Source organism: Malaya genurostris, chromosome 3 (genome assembly GCF_030247185.1).
Source record: "Malaya genurostris strain Urasoe2022 chromosome 3, Malgen_1.1, whole genome shotgun sequence".
NCBI classification, from domain to species: domain Eukaryota; kingdom Metazoa; phylum Arthropoda; class Insecta; order Diptera; family Culicidae; genus Malaya; species Malaya genurostris.
In genome coordinates, this window is record NC_080572.1 from 87,841,267 (window position 1) to 87,860,190 (window position 18,924).

The 18,924-nt window shown below is 37.7% G+C and overlaps 1 protein-coding gene across 3 annotated transcripts in view; it reads right to left on the bottom strand.

Moving 5' to 3' along the window:
- Nucleotides 1-17,714, bottom strand: part of LOC131434632 (cyclin-dependent kinase 12) — a 34,606-nt gene extending 16,892 nt beyond the window's left edge. For all 3 annotated transcript variants that reach the window (XM_058601558.1, XM_058601557.1, XM_058601556.1), the window contains exon 1: nt 17,120-17,714. The gene's annotated coding sequence lies outside the window, so the exon portion shown is untranslated. The remainder of the gene's footprint in view (nt 1-17,119) is intronic.
- Between the last annotated feature and the right edge of the window lie 1,210 nt (nt 17,715-18,924).

Sequence of the window (18,924 nt, forward strand, 5' to 3'; positions counted from 1 at the left end):
ATTATGCAAGCATTCCCCTTTTCCACATTTTTCGCAAAAACAAAGAAGGCTTCACTTGATCTCGATTACTGTGAATTTCACACAGCGAAAAGTGCAAGAATCTAACCAAACTGTTCTACATTTGCACTAAACTGAGGATATTTTCTTTCGATTTGCGAACAACACATCCTAATAGTTCTTCAGAAAACTTTTAGAGCCATTAGAACGGCTGATTTTTTATAATGCTTTCCAACGATGCTTATTCATCCATCGAAATGACTGGCAGCTGTGACGTAATCACTCTTATCGGAAGCGAAACTAGCTTTGCAAACGGCACAAAATACATCTGCTCGCATTGGCGATAGAATCCAAACTGATTAGATTTTTGTTAGGAGCTTTCTTTTACGTGATTTCGTTTGTAGCATTTTCACTAATGGGCGGTCCTAACGGCTATAAAAATAGTCGCATACAGAATATTAATGTCGATTATTTTATTTCGCATTTGCAAATTTATTGAAAAAAAAAACTATCAATATGCTGTAGGGATTCATTTCCAGCATTCAGAAGGGACAAATTGCGTAATTCTCTACGATATTAAACTCGGAACATTTTTCGCAAAAAAAAGCTTCACTTGATCTCGATTACTGTGAATTTCACACAGCGAAAAGTGCACAAATCTAACCAAATTGTTCTTGATTTGCACTAAACTGAGGATAATTACCTGCGGTTTGCGAAAAACAAATCCTAATAGTTCTTTAGAAAAATTTTAGAGCCATTAGAACGGCTGATTTTTTATAATGCTCTCCAACGTTGCTTTTTCATCCATCGAAATGACTGGCAGCTGTGACGTAATCGCTCTTGTCGAAAGCGAAACTAGCTGTGCAGACGACACAAAACACATCTGCTCGCAGTGGCGATAGAATCCAAACTGATTCAATTTTTGTTAAGAGTTTCCTTTATGTGATTTCGTTTGTAGCTTTTTCACTAATGGGCGGTCCTAACGGCTATAAAAATAGCCGCATACAGAATTTTTATGTCGATTATTTCATTTCGGATTTGCATAATTTATTGAAAAAAAACTATCAATATGCTGTAGGGATTCATTTCCAGCATTCAGAAGGGTCAAATTGCGTAATTCTCTACGATATTAAACTCGGAACATTTTTCGCAAAAAAAAGCTTCACTTGATCTCGATTACTGTGAATTTCACACAGCGAAAAGTGCACAAATCTAACCAAATTGTTCTTGATTTGCACTAAACTGAGGATAATTACCTGCGATTTGCGAAAAACAAATCCTAATAGTTCTTTAGAAAAATTTTAGAGCCATTAGAACGGCTGATTTTTTATAATGCTCTCCAACGTTGCTTTTTCATCCATCGAAATGACTGGCAGCTGTGACGTAATCGCTCTTGTCGAAAGCGAAACTAGCTGTGCAGACGACACAAAACACATATGCTCGCAGTGGCGATAGAATCCAAACTGATTCAATTTTTGTTAAGAGATTTCCTTTTATTTGATTTCGTTTGTAGCTTTTCCACTAATGGGCGGTCCTAACGGCTATAAAAATAGCCGCATACAGAATTTTTATGTCGATTATTTCATTTCGGATTTGCAAAATTTTTTGAAAAAAACTATCAATATGCTGTAGGGATTAATTTCCAGCATTCAGAAGGGTCAAATTGCGGAATTCTCTACGATATTAAACTCGGAACATTTTTCTCAAAAAAAGGCTTCACTTGATCTCGATTACTGTGAATTTCACACAGCGAAAAGTGCACAAATCTAACCAAATTGTTCTTGATTTGCACTAAACTGAGGATAATTACCTGCGATTTGCGAAAAACAAATCCTAATAGTTCTTTAGAAAAATTTTAGAGCCATTAGAACGGCTGATTTTTTATAATGCTCTCCAACGTTGCTTTTTCATCCATCGAAATGACTGGCAGCTGTGACGTAATCGCTCTTGTCGAAAGCGAAACTAGCTGTGCAGACGACACAAAACACATCTGCTCGCAGTGGCGATAGAATCCAAACTGATTCAATTTTTGTTAAGAGATTTCCTTTTATGTGATTTCGTTTGTAGCTTTTTCACTAATGGGCGGTCCTAACGGCTATAAAAATAGCCGCATATAGAATTTCAATGTCGATTATTTCATTTCGGATTTGCATAATTTATTGAAAGAGACTATCAATATGCTGTAGGGATTCGTTTCTAGCATTCAGAAGGACCAAATTGAGGAACTCACTACGATATTCACCACTTTTGGAAACATTTTTCTTGAACGATTTGTTGTACAGCAGCAGCTATTTTCTTCTCTTCCTCAGAACGCGTTCTGATTGGCTGGTGTTGACATGGGTCAAATGAGATAGGTTTTTCAATAGTGTACTATTGAAATACTTCAATGCTCTTGCTATACACGTTTAAGTTGAAAAATTTCGATTCTATTGGTAGTTAGATTATATAAATCCTTCCACAGATCACTGAGCTATGAGCTTTCAAAATACGAGAAAGGCAAACGCGCCATATGAATTATCCTCTTTGATACTCGTTTATACCAAACATTTCAGAAAAGTTTAATTTTGAACTATTTGAGATTATGTCACACAACTGAAAATTTTATCATAAAATTGTGATCATATTTCCGATGGCATGTAGCAAAAATTATGTTGATTCGTTAGATACAACAAGAGATATTCACGATCAAAAACTTATCACTCTCTCAGAGGGTAAATTTTGAAAAGGCACCCCATAGTAAAGTAAGTCGTATTCACGACAAAATGTAATTTTTTTACAATATATCGAAAACTGATGTCAAAATATGTTTTTTTTTCGCTTTTTTATTCAATAATCAATGTTGCTAACTACTTTTCGATACACTCTTTAGATAATACAATTGACCACTAATAAGCCGAAGGCGAAACGAGAAGAAAGTTTAAATTAAATACGTACTTATTGCACTAATTATTAAACCCCTAAATGTTCAAATTCGGTGGCGACCAGTAATTAGTCTTCACACTTTTTACACCCGAAACGTCAGAAAGGATATTGCACCTCGGTGCAGTATTTAAAAGTGTCGCATAAATAGTGTAAACTTTGCGTCTGCTTAGCGATTTAAATTGAACTGCTAGGCGGAGAATTTGAACTGCTTTAACGTGAAGAAAGTTTGCACAATAAAATCTAGAATCCTCAGGTAACCAATAAGCATCCACACAATGTCGTATATTTGCTTTATATTACATTAAACTAATTCGTTCAATCTTTCACAACGTGAATGTAGAATTATGTGGGATAACGAAGTATTAAATATTGAAGACCTATTCGGTCATTTATCGGAGGGGAAAATAGGGGGATAATGCATTATTGTGCTTTTTACGATTGTTTTCTTTTTGGTATACTGATGTACGCTTTGGCCGAGCGAAACATCCCCGGAAGAGAGTTCCCGGCGGATGGGCCGCAGTGGTATCGGTGGAACAATGGTGCTTAGATCTGTCTCGAGCCGGCTAAAGTGTTACGGTCCGGCCTCCTAGCGATGACGCAGTGGGAACGGATTCCGGTAGTCGAGTGGTTTGGGGCCCCGGGAAACAATCCGGAAGCTTCGCTGGTTGAGCCTTTTTCGGTCCGGGAAAGCATTGCACGATGCTTTTCGTGGACGGAGAAGTCTGTCCAGCTGACCTGAGTGATGCCGCGGGGAACATCCCCAGGAAACAGAAATCTGAAAATATAATGACTAATTTTGGTTTTTTAATTGCACCAAACCCGTTCAGTTCATTGCAAGGTTAGCAAAAACGAACGAAAATGATGTAAACGTAAACAGTGTCCCATGACTACCGATGTCCCTTCACTACCAATCAGAGCTGCCAACAATTCTGCCAACAATTAGTCGGAAAAATTATTATGTACATCATTTGGGCAGTACACTGAGGTCTTACGCGGATTTCCAAAGCTACGCGGTTTTTTTACGCGGATTTCCGAAGTTACACGACATTTCAAAGTTATATGTTTTTTTTTTGTTTTGTCTTAGAAATATATGACATGTCGAGATCTGGTATTATCTTAAATATTTTTTTAAATCAACTTTCTGACACCTAGAAAATTTTCGATTTAAAAAAAATATTTAGATTACACCAGATCTGAACGTACGGTTACCTTCTACCAGAGCTGTGGCACATCCAGCGTTTTAAGAACAGGATTTGTAGTGCTGGGCAAGATGCGCCAGCCCGTGATTGGATGGCAGCCAATCAGTGATAGTATGTGCGTATTGCCGTTGTGGGCCGTTTCTTCAATTACAGCATCATAAACGTGCACTGCCCACATGAGACAAGACCCGATGACGAGAAGGAAGCATTTTACGCACAGCTGGAACGAACCTACGACAGCTGTCCACTGCGGGATGTAGAACTCGTCATCGGCGACATTAATGCTCAGGTAGGCCGGGAGGCAATATACAGGCCCGTGATTGGGCTGGAGAGCTTGCACGCGGTAACAAACGATAACGGTCAACGATGCGTAAACTTTGCAGCATCCCGAGGAATAGTAGTTCGAAGCACCTTCTTCCCCCGCAAAGATATCCATAAAGCCACCTGGAGATCACCTGATCAACATACGGAAAATCAAACCGACCACGTTCTCATCGACGGGCGATTCTTCTCCGACGTCATCAATGTCCGCACTTACCGCAGTGTTAACATTGATTCTGACCACTACCTTGTCGCGCTTTGTATGCGCTCAAAACTATCGACGGTGCACAACACTCGTCGCACAGGAACGCCGGGATTCAATCTCGAGCAGCTATGTAGCGTTCGTATTGCAGAGGAATACGCGCAACAACTGGAGCTAGTGCTACCAACGGAAGAGCAGCTTGGCGCGGCGACTCTTGAAGACGGCTGGAGGAACATAAGATCCGCCGTGAGTAGCACTGCTGCAACCATACTAGGTACAAGGTTATCGAATCGAGGAAATGACTGGTTTGACGGCGAATGTCAGGAGTTGGTCGAAGAGAAGAATGCAGCAAGGGCGAGGATGCTGCAACGCCGCACTAGAGCGAACGAGGAACGATACAGTCAGGCGCGGAACAGACAGTACACGGTTTTCCGGAGGAAAAAGCTCCACCAGGAAGACCAAGATCGCGAAGCGATGGAACAGCTGTACCGCGCAAATGACATACGGAAGTTCTATGAGAAAGTGAACCGCTCACGTAGAGGCTACACGCCACAGGCCGAAATGTGCAGAGATAGCAGTGGTAACCTTCACACGAACGAACGTCAGGTGATCGACAGGTGGAAGCAGTACTATGACGAGCATCTGAATGGCGAAGCACAAGATACAGAGAACGGTACAGAAATCAATCGGGGTGTACGCTCAACCGACGACAGATTCCCAGCCCCTGATCTGTCGGAGATAAGTGAGGAGATCGACAAGCTGAGGAACAACAAAGCCGCGGGCAATGACCAGTTGCCAGGCGAGCTGCTCAAACATGGAGGAGAGGCACTGGCTAGAGCGCTGCACTGGATGATTTCTAAGATTTGAGAAGAGGAGATTCTACCGCAGGAATGGATGGATGGAGTGGTATGTCCCGTCCACAAAAAGGGCGATAAGCTAGACTGTTGCAACTACCGCGCAATCACATTGCTCAACGCCGGCTACAAGGTACTCTCCCAAATCCTTTGCCGTCGTCTATCACCAATAGCTAAGGAATTCGTAGGGCCGTACTAAGCGGGATTTACTGGAGCCCGCGCTACTACGGATCACATATTCGCGATAAGACAAGTACTCCAGAAGTGTCGTGAATACAACGTACCCACGCATCACCTATTTATTGACTTCAAAGCGGCATACGACACAATCGATCGAGAACAGCTATGACAGATAATGCACGAATACGGTTTCCAGGATCAACTAACGCGATTGGTCAAAGCAACGATGGATAGAGTGATGTGATACGTCCGAGTATCTGGGACGCTCTCGAGTCCCTTCGAATCTCGAAGAGGGCTATGTCAAGGTGATGGACTCTCTTGTATCTTGTTCAATATTGCCCTGGAAGGTGTGATTCGAAGAGCGAGGATCGACACGGGTGGCACGATCTTCCGAAAGGCCGTACAACTTTTGGCTTCGCTGACGATATTGATATTGTGACACGTAACCTTGAGAATATGACGGAAACCTACATCGGACTGAAAGCTAAAGCTAGGCGTATCGGACTTGCCATAACTGTGTCAAAAACAAAATACATGAGAGGACGAGGCTCTAGAGAAGAAACACTACGCCTTCCACCACGAATATTGATAGTTGATGACGACACCAGCAGAGAAATTCATAAACGTATTTTGGCAGGGAATCGTGCGTACTTTGGACTCAGAAAAACCCTTCGATCGAGAAAAGTACGTTACCGCACGAAATTGACCATCTACAAAACGCTCATTAGACCGGTTGTTCTCTATGGCCACGAGACCTGGACTATGTTGGCAGAGGACCAACGCGCCCTCAGTGTTTTCGAAAGAAAGGTACTGAGGACCATCTATGGCGGAGTGCAGATGGAAGACGGAACGTGGAGACGGCGTATGAATCACGAATTGCAACAGCTGCTAGGAGAACCACCCATCGTTCGGACAGCTAAAATCGAACGTCTACGATGGGCTGGGCATGTCATAAGGATGTCGGACGACAGTCCAGTGAAAATGGTTCTTAAATCTAATCCGACTGGTACAAGAAGAAGAGGAGCGCAGCGAGCAAGGTGGATCGATCAAGTGGAGGGTGACCTCAGAAGCGTCCGTGCCTTGAGTGGCTGGCGACGAGCAGCCATGGTCCGAGTTATGTGGAGACGTATGCTTGATACAGCAAAGGACACCCCAGGACTATAGCTGTTAGGTGAGGTAAGTAAGATCTGAACGTTTCATGCGTTTCTAAGCTTTTGAATCATACCCACGGGTTTCAATCGTACATAAACTTTCGCTTCTCTTGCGTTTGACTCGGATCTTCATTCAGTAATGCCCCCAACTATTTGTCTTCATTTTTTTTTTTTGGTTGCGCAGGCCTGTCTTCAACGCTGAAATCTCAATTCTTCAATTTCTACATGACTTATCAATTGGAGCATTATCACCATAAACATCCACAAGCATTTGATGTACTTCAGTTGCACTTTTCTTTCAATTAAAACAGAAAACTAAAACTTCCCACAAATGCTACTTAGTTAACACAAAACTGCTCATAATTTACACGATGAAAAACAGGTTTTTTTAAACTGAATATTAACTATTAACTGATGTTACTGTTCAATATTCATAACAGCCAGAGCCATCTTTTGAAAACGAACCGAACTAATTAGTACTCTCAATAGATTCAAATTAATGGTGGTATTAAATTTTGACTGAATACGACTCCCGGCTCTGAATCAACAAAATGAAATGTGTCTAAAATTTCGAACCGTCAATTAGAGCTACAATGCAAAATAGGGAAAAAATATTCTAATTTTGGTGCAGAACTATTTACAAATAGAAAAAATTAGCTAGTTTATATCCTAATATACATTCTCGTTCTTATTCAAGAATCAGAAGAATTCCTAGTAATATTTATGAAAATATGCATACTTGAGCATGAGTTCGACCGACCACCCCTGGTTGCTACACCGTTACTGATCGGGATTAGCTGAAATTGAACAGAGAACTTCTAGATGAACGGACTTGGGACTGACAGATCATCCTTCGTTGTACATCTTCTGGTAACCCCCGAATTCATTGATCTGTACCGGCGCCGACCAGGCCCGAACGCAGATCGTCCAAGGAATGGGAAGGGATGTTAGTCCAACACTTATTATCAGAGACCGTATATATTACTGCGCACTCCACAAATGTCAAGGGAGGAGGATATTTGTCAGTGTACATTTCAGTGATGGTGGTAATCGCGCACGACTTAATACGCTTATTTATTAAAACTGAATTAGATGTACTAAACGTATGCTAAAAGGTAATTGTTAAATGCTATTTCAGAACGAAAAATGACTACAAAAAACTATGCTAATTGAAACTGGTTTCTACAGAAGAAAAGAGTAAATAACAATAAATATTAGGGTAAAAAATGTTATTTAAATGAAGTGATAGATAAGTAAAAAGTGTCACCAGATTTGAAACATTGAAATAAAAGTCGGAAAAGAGAAACTCCTGTGTAATTGTCACATTTTAGGCCACGGAAGTAGGAACACAGTGAATCTATTTTTGGCCATTTTTTCGCTGGATTCCACACGGCCTCTAGACTGGCCCTGTCTGGAGAAAAATAATAAGTACTATCCTAGTGATCCTCAGCACCTTATTTATTAAAATATGCATACACATTATGAATGAAGGTTTGATTTTTTTTTGAACTCGTCCCTCTCTAACACCGGAACCGGAAGTCATACCCGAATACAATTCAATATCCACAATATCCATAATACCGGAACCGGAAGACTAGCCTCGAAAAAAATTAACAGCCACCTATGGAACTGTAAGACCTTCAATTTAAATTAAAGTTTGTGCAAATCACTTATTCATCTCCGGGAATCCGGTGTGCCATTTTAGAGTTTTTGATCACTATTTGAGGAGCTATCAGGAAGGTCGTCAAATGGTGAGATAACTAAGTCCTCACAAGTCCCTATCTCATGCCTCCCCGAGCGTCTATGATGACATTTGGTCAATAGAACGGCGTCGACTGGGTGCTATCGCCTTCTGCGTTAGTAGCAGAATGAGAGGGTGCGAAATGGCTTGTAGGTTGAAGCCCATCCTAAAGTGCAGTGTTTATCATAGTATATTACAACATATAATTATGTTGTTTATTACATCATGTATTATTATTATTATTATTATTATTATTATTATTATTATTATTATTATTATTATTATTATTGTTATTATTATTATTATTATTATTATTATTATTATTATTATTATTATTATTATTATTATTATTATTAGAGCGTAACTTACACTGCGACATTAACTGTTATATTGTATCATAGCATATTATTTCACATATTATCGTCTTACACTATTTTATGTTATTATATACTATGTTGTATGATATTATACTGCATTGCATTATATCATATTATATTGTATTATATTATATTATATTTTGTTATATTATATTGTGTTCTATTATATTATGTTATATTGTATTCATTATGTTGTATTATATTATATAATATTATATTATATTATAGGCTTTATTATGAGTAGTACTACGTACCTCTGCGCAAAATATAAATTTGTTTTCCTTATAAGTTATCATTTTTAAAGTAAATTTTAACTAAATATCAAGGTCGTCACAAGGTGAGCTTGGTCCTCACTGGTTCCTGTTTCATGCCTACACGTGTATCTGTGGTGACAATTGGTCGATGGAATGCGTTGATGGTAGAATGAGAGGATGAGAAATGACATATAAATTGAAGTAATATAATGTCATAGCATATCGCAACATATCATTTTATTTATTCTATTATTTATTATATAATCCATTGTACTATATTATATTGTTTTTTATTATTATTTTCATTATTATATTTATTGTTATTATTATTGTTATTAGAAGAGAAATATTCTACTTCCTGCAGTATTGCGAAGATAGAAGAGCATAACTGACACTCTACATTAACTGTTATTTTATATATTGATTTATAATATATTATATTGTATGACATTGTATTATATTATATTAAATTAAAATATATTATGTTATATAAATAATTTTGTAGTATTTAAGTATTATTATTATTATTATTATTAGTATTTCTATTGTTTCTATTAGTATTATTTTGATGATTATTATTATTATTATTATTACTATCGTTACCATTATTATAATCTTTATCATTATCAGCTACATTTTCATTTCCATACTACACATTTCACTTTACACATATATTATTAAATTGTATCATATTATATTACGTCATATTTTGTGGTATTATATTATATTACATTGTACTATATTATACTATATTATGGTACAATGTTTGGTATTGTTTTATATAGTATTGAAATGCATTTATTTTAATACACAATTATAAGTGTATTATATTGCATTGTGATGTATTACATTTTCATATTTTATGCATAATAATATTTTATTATATTCAGTGTCGTATAGTGACCAAACTATATTATAATATATTATGGTATATTTTACTATATTATGTCACATAACTTTATGATACTATTATATTCATCATAAAATATTATAGTACTATAATACACTATAATACACTGTACCATATGATTTTGCACCGTTTTATACTATATTGTGTTTTATTGTATTATACTGCCGGAAATTATATTAAAGTGTATTATGTTACATTATATACTACTATGCTCAAGTACATTGTAAGGGAAGAGGGATGGGAGTGCATCAGGGTATCTTACAAGTGAATGACTGGATGAAGGAGTGAAATGTCAACCCGATTCACAGGGGAAAGCTGTGTGTTTTCCCCAGAAGGTCTGAAATGAGTAAGATGCACCCTTCTAACAAACAAACCATCAGGCAGGTTTAAGCTGGTACAGCGAATTCTTTTATTATATGGCCGGATGTTATTGCTGGAAGGCGCCGGGTCCTCAAAGCTCATTTTGGCCTTCTTAACAGCAGTAATATGAAAGTTATCTGATAATCAAATTCGGATCTACTGTAAGTCTACCTGCATCCACTGGTAATGCCTTGAACTGATGGTGGCTTCACACATACATACATACATACATACATACTATTTGAGGAGCTATCAGGATCATTATAACTGAGGTTAGTTCACTTGGTCATTAATTAGCGAGCTCTACAAACTAGATAATTTTGTTAGCCATTCTTCACTTCTACATGGTCAGGTCATTTGTGATAACACATATAAGTTTATTACCTATTGTTATTTCTGTCCTACGAGACAGACGGTATGTCGAATGGTTTACAAACATATTACAGCTTATTTACACTGATCTTTCCTCTGCCTTTCATATAATTAACCACGATGTCACGATTGATAAATCGGAAAACCTTAGATTCGATTTGAACATCCTTTGATGGCTCCAATCCCACATTACGGATAGTCGTTTACCAGTAAAAATCGACGATCACGTTTGAGTTTATCGAATCGTCAGAAATTCCGCAGGGTTGCCAACACGGGTCTTCATTATTCTTACTGTACTTTAACGACGTCAGCCATTATCTGGGGGGCGTTCGTCTACCGTTTGCTGATGACGTTAATATCCGAAGCTCAGAAGATGTAGCTTTTCTACGATGGTAGTTTCAGGAATCAGAACAAATTGGCTCAAATGGCACGTTCCCCTTGATATTTGTAGTTTTTTGCCTTGCCATCAATTTGTTTTTAGCATCATTTTTCCGATATATAAGAGGGAAGGATTGAAAGGAAATGGTGAGGTTTGGACTAGGAGGATGGAAAAAAATTACGACACAAAAACACAACAAAGTAGAAGTAAATTCTGCACCCCTAAGGGATGCTGAACAATCTGCTGGGGGAACCTCTACGAGGTCCCGAACAGTCTGCTGTAAAACTTATTTAGATTTGTTACTATGTGCGTTCTTTCTGATGAACGATGCACAGTTAAAAAAACCTCCAACCCTCGAGAGGATTTAGAAATTTTACAAAAGCGACACCATTCTGCACTCTCGGAAGAATGCAGAACGATTCGCAGTATGTACGAGCGTTTGAGGTTTTAACCACGCAGAAGGTGCTCTCTCCGTCGCTGCTGGTTGATGGTTTAACTCCCGCGATAGCAGTCTTCTCGCCTTGATGGCCAGCAAGCGAATGAAAGTTGTTACCTGAGCGCTTGAGGTTTTAACCACGCAGAAGGCGCTCTCTCCGTCGCTGCTGGTTTAACTCCCGCGATGGCAGTCTTCTCGCCTTGAAGGCCAGCAAGCGAATGAGAGTTGCGACCTGAGCGTTCGAGGTTTTAACCACGCAGAAGGCGCTCTCTCCGTCGCTGCTGGTTGATGGTTTAACTCCCGCGATGGCAGTCTGCTCGCCTTGATGGCCAGCAAGCGAATGAGAGTTGCTACCTGAGCATTTGATGTTTTAACCACGCAGAAGGTGCACTTTCCGTCGCTGCTGGTTGAAAGTTTAACTCCCACGACGTCTGCTTCCATCGAACGCACGAAAAGAAATGATCGATTTTCACCACGGTTCCCCTTTTATACGCATTCAGTTGAAGATATGTGCCTGACTACCTCAAAATCGTCGTCGTTGCGCGAAAAACCCAAGCGAAAGTAAAGAGTTTTCCGCATTATTTTGAAATTTTGAGATCATATTTTTGATGAAATGATGAAAGAATTATGTTGCTACCATTAATACAAGTCGAGATATTCACGATTAAGTTCTGCCCATTCTTCCATATGGCTAATTTTGAAAAGGCACCCCATAGTAAAGTAAGTCGTATTCACGACAAAAAAATTATCCGATCATCTCAAATAATATTGAGTACACATACATTTTACGATCTAGACGAATCGAGTCGAATGGTATGTGAAAATCACCCTACCCCGACCTCGTTTCAAACATTAGTTTTCACAGTTCTCAACAGCGAAATCAGCAGCGACGACGAATCAATGAACGAAACCGCGACTATTGAAACGATGGCCTCCCAAACGAGCCTACTTCTTCCTCGAGAAAAGTGATGTTAACGAATTGGGTCTCAGTGATTTCATTTATACATAAACCAAATAATATAACTCATCGGTTATGTTTAGTCTTAACATTCTAGAGCCATAAAAGTAAAGTGGTATCTACGGCATAGAATAAGCCAAATGTATAAGATGTATGTTAGAATCCCGATCTGGAACCATTTTTATAACAAGTATAATTAATACCTATTCTACTAATAAGTTGGCCTAATAGAGATTACCAGATGATTTTATATAAGATAACGAATTTTCTCTTAATGTACATTTCCTACTAACCTCTATGATTATTGATCAATGTTTTTCTGGCTAGAGTCGAATGTAAATCGCTAAAGACAAATCTCACGTCAACTCGAATAAATCGAAAATAAATCGAAAATCCACTCTGCATACTTGTTTTGCCAAAATTTATCTAGGCTGTCTTTTGAAAAGGACCAGACCATTTTTAACCATTTTCTAAAAAATAGTCTAAAATTGAAAAAATTCTACAAAAAAGTAATGTTCACAAAATCAGTTAAATTTTACAAAAAAAAATACTGAAAAATTTCCTTATATACACCTATACTGAGAACGAAATTGAATTCGATTTACAAAAAACAAATATTTTTGATTTTGATAAAAATTTATCCCAAGATAGATGATAATGTTTCTTACTAGCCGTTCATAAATTGCAAGATGGGCAATTTAAAGGAAAAAAAAAACGTTTCTAACAAAAACTATTTCCTATTCAAACAGAATTTTTTATCCAGTGTCTTTTTATAGAAAACTTCCAAAGAATTTGTGAGAAAATTTCGCAGAATACGCCATTGCTAGTTGCCCGATATTAGCAGAGAGTATCACTGCCGATCCAAGTCTAACTGTCCCATATACATAGGATCCGATAGTATATGGGACCATTATGCGTAGAACGGCAGATCAGTGCTAAATAAAACATAAGTTTTAGTTATTTGTTTTGTTTTTGTCGTGAAAACGACTTACTTTACTATGGGGTGCCATTTCAAAATTTACCCTCTGAGAGAGTGATAAGTTTTTGATTGTGAATATCTCTTGCTGTATCTAACTAATCAACATAATTTTTTCAACATGCCATCGGAAATATGATCACAATTTTATGATAAAATTATCAGTTGTGTGACATAATCTCAAATAACAAAATTAAACTTTTCTGAATTGTTTGGTATAAACGAGTATCAAAGGGGATAATTCATAAGGCGCGTTTGCCTTTCTCTTATTTTGAAAGCTCATAGCCCAGTGATCTGTGAAAGGATTTATATAATCTAATTACCAATAGAATCGAAATTTTTGAACTTAAACGTGTATAGCAAAAGCATTGAAGTATTTCAATAGTACACTATTGAACAACCTGTCTCATTTGACCCATGTCAACACCAGCCAATCAGAACGCGTTCTGAGAAAGAAAACAAAATATCTGCTGCTGTACAACAAATCGTTCGAGAAAAATGTTCCGAACAGTGTTTAATATCGTAGTGAGTTCCACAATTTGGTTCTTCTGAAAGGCAGGAATAAATCCCGTACAGCATCCTGATAGTTTCTCTCAATGAAATGCAAATCCGAAATGGAATAATCGAAATTAAAATTCTGTATGCGGCTATTTTTATAGCCGTTAGGACCGCCCATTAGTGAAAAAGCTACAAACGAAATCACGTAAACAGAAACCGCTTAACAAAAATTGAATCAGTTTGGATTCTATCGCCACTGCGAGCAGATGTATTTTGTGTCGTTTGCAAAGCTAGTTTCGCTTCCGACAAGAGCGATTACGTCACAGCTGCCAGTTGTTTGCATTGAGGAAAAAACAACGAAAAGTGGACAACGGTGGAGAGCATCACACAAAATCAGCCGTTCTAATGGCTCTAAAAGTTTTCTAAAGAACTATTAGGAATTGTTGTTCGCGAATCGAAGGTAAATATCCACAGTTTAGTGCAAATCTAGAACTGTTTGATTTGATTTGTGCACGTTTTGCTGCGTGAAATTCACAGTAATCGAGATCAAGTGAAGCCTTCTTTGTTTTTGCGAAAAATGTGAAAAGGGGGAATGCTTGCATAATTCATACAATTGATCAACTAATTGATATTCGGAAGTGTTAAGTAACATGTCAATTGTTTTCGTATTCACGACATCCAGTTGTGTCTCTGACATTACCCACCCGCCTTTTTTTTCTTTAAGTACAGCACTTTTTTGTAGAATTTGTCATTCTACTAAAATTAATTGCAATACATTGGTGTCTAGCCCTTTTCAAAACATTAAAGTCTAGCCCTTTTCCAAAGAAAGTCTAATTCAATTTTGGAAAAAAAAACAAAGTGAGCAAAGAGTTTTTGTGATAGTCTATATGCTGCCAACTTTAACTACGATTTGACGCAAAATTCGCCTATTCGAATCCTACACCGAAAAAAATCGATTTGCAACAAAAACACTTTCAAATTCATTGTAATTTTATCCCAAAATAGGTTATTCCATGTTCCCTTCCAACCATCCATGTATTGTAAGAAGGGCATTTTTTAGAGAAAAAAACTACAAGGATCAGCCCCATGGGGTTCTTCGAGCCATTGATGTGGAACAAGGCAGGCAAAATTTCTAATGATCTACAATCAAACAGTTCAATTAATCGTCACACTTTCGAATCCACAATTGCACGAGAGTCTGCTTAGATTGATCTTGATTAGGAACCAACACCGAACATTGTTTGTTTTATAGCCGACGAAATTACAGCAATATTCCAAATGTATGCAATTATATCTTTGTACATACTTGCGGTACGATTTTGAGCTTCTCTTCGCCAAGCTTGCGTTCAAGTTTTGTATGCAATCAGTTATTTTTATAGCGTTAAGTTTCTGTACCATTCTGCGATTTCGGTTGAAGCGATAAACTTTTTCTCATTATCAATCGAGTTCATCTTATATAAATTAGAAATTAATCTTAAGCACTCAAAATTAACCCAATTGTCAATTTCTCAGGCGAAACGACATAACTTGAAATTTCATCCGAGCTTGCATGACACAGAGCATACCAATTAAAGCTTCAAATCGTTTTATGGCACTTTTTGTCTTACTGTCTAGCAACAACCTACCTCTAGCATGCTACACGTAGGACTGAAACGTTAGCTATAATTTCGCTTATGTTTATAGATTCGCGTGCTTCCAACAGCTTCGCTTTTGTGTCAATTGACCAATCAGAGCGATACTTTCCCTTTGATATATCGCTTACTTCTTCAAAACCGTCGTCTATGGCAGGGAAATCCGTTATACCAAAGATTTTTAGCAGCCAAATAGGACACTGCTCGCTACTAATCAAAATTTCAATCATATATAATTGAAAATACGTGGCTTGATACATTCAAATCGAATCTTAGAAATATTTCCAATCAAATAATGAAATAATATTAATAATTGATACAAAATATACTGAGCTGGTAAGTGTTCAAAACCTGACCATTTCTACGTATATTTTTCCTTGAGTTTCTGATTTGCACCCCTATATAGGAAATAAAGATGTGTTCCACATCAAAAAGTATTTGTAACTAAGACTTTTTCTTATTCATTACGGATATTTTTTGCGAATATCGAGGAACTAACGTAAGAACATTCTGTGAAATGTCGAAAATTGAACTAAACTGAAAATCATAATCATCCACGGATCCGTTTATTTTTGCATTTTTATTAGAAAATTTGGCTCATTTAAAAAAATGGTCAAACAGTTTGGCTCTTTTCAAAAGACAGTCTGAATCAAAGTAAAACAAAGTTTGAGTGCCTATAACCACAGTGACGACATCTCATCCGTCATGTTGGTACATCAGCAATCATAGCTAGTACGAAGCCTACTGAGCTGTTTTCGACGCCAAGTAGTATATCGATGAAAATACTTGATGTTGTTGCACGAAACAACGCTTGTGACTTGAAATAAACTTTGTTTTTGGATGAACATATTTTAGACGTTCAATGATAATGAAGCTACGAGCCAAGTTCCAACAAATGATGAAAACGGAACAACGTACCGATCAACAAATAAAAATCATATAACAAAAATTCCACATTAGATTGAATCGGTAGGTAACAGCAGATCGTCAGACGCGTCTGAGATAACATAATATAACCTTATGCGACTAGATGGAAGTGCAATAATTTAGCCTAGGTAAAAAATTCAGAAAAATAGAATATTAGTGTTGATATTAGCAACCCTTTATTAATCGAATCCCTTTACTATCAGTACACTACTTATCATTTGTAGATTGAATGAGAGCTGTGTTTAGAAAAATTTTTGTTTTCATAAAAGCGAAAATACAGCGGTTGATATCACTACACTACCAACTTGTTTTACAGGGGCTGAGCTCTGCCCACTTTCACAGACTGTTAGTGGTAATGAAACGTCAAAGTTGCAAATTCTGTCGAAGGAGCGCTACACAAACTGGATATACCTATACGTGAATGCTATGCCATGATTACGACTGCGACTTGACACAATAAATGTTTCTACTTACTTTTGTGAAACCACCGGAACATTTGCTGATACTGCGTGAAGCCGTTGACGTTTCGATTGTTGGGGTCCTCACAGTCGGTACTGTTTTTCTACACTGATATTTGCACATAAAATTGCTCTCAACCTTCCGGAAGTTGAAATCTTCCGCACTGCTGTCACTGTATCTGCCTTGCGAGGTGTTCTTCCTCCGTGAGGTTCCGGCACTGTCCGGTTTTTATACGTAAAAACTCGAATTTCAACAAGCACTCCCGTAACACTAGCTTCGTTTTCATGTGAAATGTCTTCCAGAGTGTTCCCGTGATGGCTCACTCGTTGTGGCTGATGACGGTCTTGCTTCAATCCAAGCAGAAAACTTCCACTTTTCAACTACTTTTTATCGTACTGAAACGTAACGAAACGCAAAATTTCTACGATTAATTTCAAGTTCGCGACTTGCGCTACGCATACGGGCATCTTTCAATCATTTTCTAACAAGAAAAGTTAGCAAAAATTTCATCGGAAAATTAAGAAGACTTTTTTCTTCGTTCTGCAAATGCAGAGAACGACAGACGATTACGATGTGCAAAATCGTGGCCGTCGTCGTCGTTGCTCGTGTCGTAGTGTGCAAATGAATGAGGCAGCAACGGGCAGATCAATATGGCGCTAAGCTTGCTTCATGCCTGCATGTACGAAAAGGAGAAAAAACCATAGGAGACAAAAGCAAATGTGCAGGTAAGTACAAATGTCACAAATATACAAGGGGTAGATGCTGGTAAATAAATGGCGCGGCATCTATCCTCAGTGTATTGAGATTCTGCTTGTAGTCCGTCGATTGGCATATTGTCGCAAAACTGAAATGTAGAGGCGCTGCTTGTTAGAGATGATACTTTTAGCAAGAGCTGTCAAATCGGTTGGAAAATTTTCAATTACTTCACCTTTTCAACGATTTCTTATGAAAACGGGAAATTCATTTGAAAAATCATAGTAGAAGTTGAAGAAAAAGTTTTTACTCTGAGGTGGTAATGTTGATCTTAGTTCATTGTGCGAAATCTACCGTTTATACCGACCACAGATAACAGATATACAGGCTCGAACAAAATTTTTCAAAATCCTGTGTAAATTTTAAATTTGCTATACGTTGGAAACAGTATTGCCACCTACCCGACTGTTCGCCGCGATCTATCAAAACGTTCCACTACGTTCCAGAACGATAACAAAATCCTCCTGCCTGTTATAGAAATATTCAAACTACAACAATTTTATCACTTATCACACGATTTGCCTAAGTGGTAAAGACAACTTTATTTCTATGTTGCATAAATCACATGAAAATTCGATCGGAATAAACCAAAAATAAACTTGTCAATTTAACGAACAGCAAAACGAAAATCTAGCGCAATGTGAATGTTGCACCAAAAAACTGTGGCTCATGCGAAAGTGGCACCCAAATCGTGGTGGAACATTTTGTCGATCGTGGTGACATCTGCAAGTGTTCGCCACGCTGATAGAGCAAATTTTACACAGGGTTCATATGTGAGCCTGAATATTTGTTATCTGTGCTAGTGGTGTGATAATGCCTTTCTTTTCTTTCATAACAGTCTCATGAAAATATATTTCATATTTTTATTAAATAATTTCGGATACTAATTTTGACACCAATTGATTCAGATTGATTCGAGTAGTTCACAAAAGCATGCTTCAGTGTTTATGTCACACAGTCAGCATCATTTTTCCAAATTAGTGCTTGACATTTGCGTTGCCTATTTGTATGAGAACAGTGATGCTAATCTAAAAAGACCCTTTTCAGTCCACTTAGTGGAATTTTCA